We start from the raw sequence: 6,122 nt of genomic DNA on the forward strand, positions 1-6,122 counted from the left end.
TTTAAAACCAAGCAAATAATTTACATATCTAGATAGTTTATCTCTTGTTGGGACTATATCTTTTAAGCACTTCCAAACAAATAATTTAACTTCCACAAAGCTTTCCATACCTGTGGAGAAACAGAATTAGTACCTGCAAAAGTATTAGATGCACTAGACAACACATTATAGACATTCTTAACATAGAATTGGCCTTTTCTATCTGGAAGCCAAATAAGAGTATCGAGTCCAATTCACCCACCATTGAGTTCTGGTGGTACTCCGTAGCTGGTGGTACTCCGAAAATATGAATACTATGAAGTAAACGATTTCATAAAATGTGAATGCTTTCCCCTTTTCCTCTAAGTAGCGCGCTTTAACGGTTTCGTGCTACAAAAACAACACACAAACTAATTTGGTTACATATAAATTGAAAAAAGTATTTTGCCGAATAAACCATAAAGATACATACAAGTTGTAGAGGGGACAAGCTCAGGTGGCTTGAGTGCCAGATCCGGTGTATGATTTTAAAAAACCCAACTACCGCATCTAGGATGATGTTGTGCTTATCCTTGATTTGTTGAACACTTCTTCCTCTCGAGTTCCCATAATCTTGGCTAAATTTGTTATGTATCTTTTCCTAAAGAGTCTCGGTCGAAGAGCGATCTAGAACTCGAATTTCGGCTGCCCATGCTTTGGTGATTGCCAAATCTTCCGCGGAGTCAAACGATGCCATTTGTTGTATATGGAGGTAGGGAATGAGTAGGTTCTCTAATAGGCTACAAGTGGAGTGCACGTGCGTTGCTTGTCGAACGCCGGGTTCAAATACGCCTTCTTCCCTGTTTGTAGATGGTGGATTTTCGACAAAGGCTAAAATCGTAAACTCATAATTATACGAAGCTCTGATGCAGCAATCAGATGTGAGTACCGAGACACGGGTCTCTCATCGAATTCTCAACGGAGAGTACTTTCTCTCACAGTACATGTAGATATGTAGTCTCACGACTGGACAACGGCATATCTCATGAATACTGAATACTTTCAGTTATTATTTCTATATAGCCTCACGAGATGGACGGCTCCTAGACAACTTGCTCTGCTAGTATAGAGCGATAACGTCTTCAGGAACAAACAACAAGTTTACCCTGACTATATTAAGGATATGACTTACCGACAATCTCATATCGAGATAATTAATGCTCCTAGACAGCTTGCTTTGCTAGTATAGAGCCACAAAGTTAATTATTCCTAATTATAATTGCTCTTATTCCATGGTCAAATCCACGACTGGTCCCATGGAATGGCAATAACGATTATTCTTATTCTATGATCGAATCCACGACTTGATCTCATAAAATAGCAATAACTATATTATCCCATTACTCTGGTTTCATGATCGAATCCACAACTGGTCTCATAAATGGTAATAAATAAATCTTAATTACTCTGATTCTATGGTCGAATCTACGATCCCATGGAATGGTAATGCTCACTTTATTATTACGAATTCGTAGTCGAATCCTCAGTTGATCCTATGAATTAATAATAAACATCTTATTACTCAGTTTTGTGAATTATTCCCCACTGAATTCCACAATTAGTAATAAATAATCAATAACCAGGCGTCTGAGCTACCTCTATGTAAGCCCCAATTCAAATGGTGAAGGTGTATTCAACGATGATACACTAACAGTCACCGCACGAACGAGTGATTCAAAAATACAACGAAACGATGAACCTATGCAAAATAGAGAAAAAAATAATAAATAATTAAAAATATTGACCAGGGTTCTGGGAGCACGGACACACGACCGACCGACCGTGTCGTGGTCAATCCCACGCCAGTTTTATATTTTTAATGCATTTTTATTATTTTTCATGATTTGATGAAAATTCTCTCATTTTATCAAATCTCCTTCGTCTCGAGGAAACTCCTCGGTTTCATGGTACTTCCATAAATCCATAAAAAATAATTAAGGAAAGGAGTGTGGGGCGTGACCATTGGCCAACCGTCCATGCCTTGGTCCAAACCGGACCCAACCCCACGGTTCCTTATTATTTTATTATTATTATTTCTCTAATTTCATGAAAAAACTCCTTGATGTCATGGTATTTTGCACAAATCATCAAATAATAATAAGATAAAATAAATTATGAAAAATTGTGGGACCGGGCCTTGGCCGGACGGCCATGCCCTAGACGGTCCCACACGCCCCTTTGTTTTATTATTTTATTATTAGTTTTCCTTGATTTCATGGTATTTCTCTCAAATTAGGAAAAATTCCCTCAAATCATCAAAATACCTAAAAATATTAAAAAAATAGGGAAACTCGTGGGACCGGGCCCTTGCCGGCCGTCCATGCCTTCCACGGGCCCACACGCCCTTGTTTTTATTATTTTAATATTTTTTTCTTCCTTGAACTCATGAAAACTCCTTCAATTCATGGAAACTCCCTAAATTAATCAAATTTCTCAAAATTCATGAATTTTTCATAAAATCATCAAAATATTATAAAATTAAGGAAAAGGCACCACGGGACCGGGGTCACGACCGGCGGACCATGCCTTGACCATGGAGGTCCCACGCCTCCTCATTCCTTATTTTATAATTATTTTTCATCATCTCATGGTGTTTTCCTCAGTTTCGTCGAAACCCTAATTTTGGCATATTTTCTCGAATGGATGCTTAATTGCACGCCAGAAAATATCAAAATTCTCAGGACTGAGACGCGGACACCTTGGGGACACGAGCATGCTATCTTGGCCGACTAAGATTGGCTCTTTGGCTCACGGAAGCCGGTCCCATCAATTTTCACAAGTTTTGACCTAATTTGCACAATTGCTCGTATTAGGTCCAAAACTCTCCCAAACACTTTAGATTTTCATGAAGTGATCATCAGGCAGTCATGGGACAACCCAGGGCCGGTTTCATGACTCCATGGTCGGTCCCTCGCCTCGTCATAATTAATTAGGTTTTCTCACCTAAGGCTCAGACGAGCATTTTTGAATAAATGATTAAGCCAGCATTTAATCATTCTTCCGCCAACAAATCGTCAAATCTTCGGGAGTTCTTCTTATTTTCTCATGTGAGCATATGGACACTACATGGTGGATTCACGGTACCATGTAGTCGCTCCCTCCTTCGTTCCATGGTTGAAATTCTGACGAACTATGAATTGATCATCAATTGATAAAATTAGGGTTTCTGATTCCAAGGATCATCATTCCATATTCTAACCTTAATAATTTTACGACGATGTCATGGTCATTAATTTTACTAATTATGCTCGGTTCAACGACCAGTATTCTAATTAATATTTTTGGTACGCTGCCAATAATCCATCAGACGAACAACACATGCTCAGATGATCAAATATTCAACAATTCATCACATGAGCAACACTTTCTCAGATGATAAATATTTGTTCAAACCAAGTAATATTGGTTCAACAATCAATATTCAACGATCCACCGAATGAGCAATACTTGCTCACTTCATCGTAATAAATATACCTCTGTCTCATGACATGTTCAATTCATGAGTTTCAGAACATAATGTTCAAGTCAACAACTACATGGACTCATCGTCCCATCAAACCATGAAGTCATCAATTGACTAACAAACCACGAGACGTCAATCGTGTCACTTCGGGGGATATCACTTAGGGTTTTGGTCTGGCGGTCTACGGCACGTGTGTTCAAACACATGATGGAATGTGAGAAAGTCGTGCAATCAGTTGAAGGAATTCACGAGGTAGTGGGTAGAAAATCGACCAAGTCTCCACACGTTGAGCAACTGGTTTCAAACACGATCTCCACTTTCCCACTCCTTGATTCCATCAACTGTCACACTTCATGGGATCATGGTGTCTACAATTCCAACAATATAAATAAGTCTCTGAATCATGATTGAATCGGCATCATCAGTATCATCAATCTCACGTCAAACTGACAACACGAGATCATCAACTCATCAATTGAGCAACTACTCTAAATTGAGCAATTTCAATCATTCAGAGCTTATTATATTCAGAATTCACACACCCACAATCTTTGATTACCATTGATTCCACGCATTTCTCAGCTTCCCTCCTACAGATCAACCTGTCCTCTCTTGTGACCGAATTTACTCTGGAACGGTCATTGTCTTGATTTAGGACGGAGTACTACAGATTTATCTCTCGAATCTAAAGCACCCCCTTTGCAGTGGTGCATCTGTGTGAGGTTTAACATTTCACTCGGTTCGAGGAGTCTCCTCCGTATGGTCGTCTCCTCAATTCCTTAAAAACCATCAAATCGTTTTTCCCCATCCACACACGTAGACGTTGAGACGTTTCACACATGGACATAGAAACTTAACTTTGCCCTTGTTGTATGGTTTCCGTTTCCCAGTCGCAATATCATGTTGGTATGTATGTGTAGCAAACTTTATAAATGCATCGACTCCGTCTTGATAATGCGGTTTGGTTCTATCGGTATACATCCAAAATTTATCCATTACTCTAGGATCCACTCTAGGATCTATTATGAATTCTCAGATACCTGGACGGAGAAAAAACTTGTCAATATCTTGTGGAAATGTTATTGTGGTCCGAATAAAACCACGAAATAATAAAACTTGTCACAAAGAGTAATCACAAATCACAATGTGAGTTCAGTTATCATATATGAATCATACAAATAATCAGAGGTTATCTACCTACACACAGTTGCATGTGAAGACGATATTTACCCTACTATGGCCATTAGAGTTACAATCTCAGTTAACAAAGCAGTACTGAAAAGAATTACTTACACGGTCGATCCGTTTAATCCGCAAAGCAAAACTGACAGGGGAATATATGGTTTATCCAGGAGATGAATCAGATGATCAAAGTAAACAACTTGTTTTGTTTTCTAGGGGGAGGTTAGAAGATTTAAGAGCAGAAATATGAAATGATTTAAGACGAGAGAGATGAACACGTAGGGTAAATGGAGATTTGGCAATATCTTTACTAATAAATAATTTGGAAAAATATTTTAAGTGTATATCGTAAATAATTTGGTAAAATAGGTAGGTAAAGATCCTTCAATTTGCATACTGTACGTTTTATGTTTAGAATTTTCTCAGTCAAATCTTGTTATCCTGCTGCATAATTTTCTGCTTTGACGGCTCCAAATGACCAGAGTTAGATGCGATCCAATTAATATTCATTCCATACTGAAGATTTTTTTGTTCGTACCCGAATTCAGAAAATAAATCAAAATGAATCAAAAATAAATAAATCAAAATGATAGGTAAAAAAAGCGGAGTACGTGTTGCTGCAGTTGTTATAACGGTACTAAAGTAAAAAACTATCTTTGTATAAAGTGGAGTACGTGTTGGTGCAGTTGAAAATAAAAATCGTAAGAACTGCTATGGCCCTAATTAGAATTAAGTGAACTAAAACACACTACTATATTTGTGTGTTCTGTCCAATTAGAATTAATATCTAAAATCAAAGCTTGATTCATCCAATTAACATAATAGGTTTGATCATTGATGGATTTTATTAAAGTTTGTCAATCTGATTCAAAGATAACATGATTAAAGTTTATGCCAGAGTAACAGCTGCCAGCATAGCCTTACATTCAAGCTCCTCAGCTACAACTCCTATCTTCATTCCTCCATTGAAGCATTATCCTTGCACCCCGAATGCAGCTACCTGCACAATTCCTAACTATTAGCCCTATTCCACCTTGTAATGAATCTGACTTAAAAGAAATATCAAAATTTGTAAACATTATCAGGAGGTTTCCATCTTAGCGGCTGCACAACCCCATTAGTAGAAGAAACAAGATTAGTTCCAGGAGGCACAAGTTTATTAATGACATCTATTGACATTGTCTTATTTGAACTTATGTTCTGAAAAATCTTTGAACATCAAATTTTCCAAACTGATGCTTCAAATGTCCTGCACCAAAGGTAATATTATTTCCTGCAGAAAACCAAGAGAGAATCTAGCTCCTAAATGAACAATGTTGTACCATAATATTACTAACATTGATTTTAAAACCAAGCAAATAATTTACATATCTAGATAGTTTATCTCTTGTTGGGACTATATCTTTTAAGCACTTCCAAACAAATAATTTAACTTCCACAAAGCTTTCCATACCTGTGG

Source organism: Papaver somniferum, chromosome 3 (assembly GCF_003573695.1).
Source record: "Papaver somniferum cultivar HN1 chromosome 3, ASM357369v1, whole genome shotgun sequence".
Taxonomy (NCBI): Eukaryota; Viridiplantae; Streptophyta; class Magnoliopsida; order Ranunculales; family Papaveraceae; genus Papaver; species Papaver somniferum.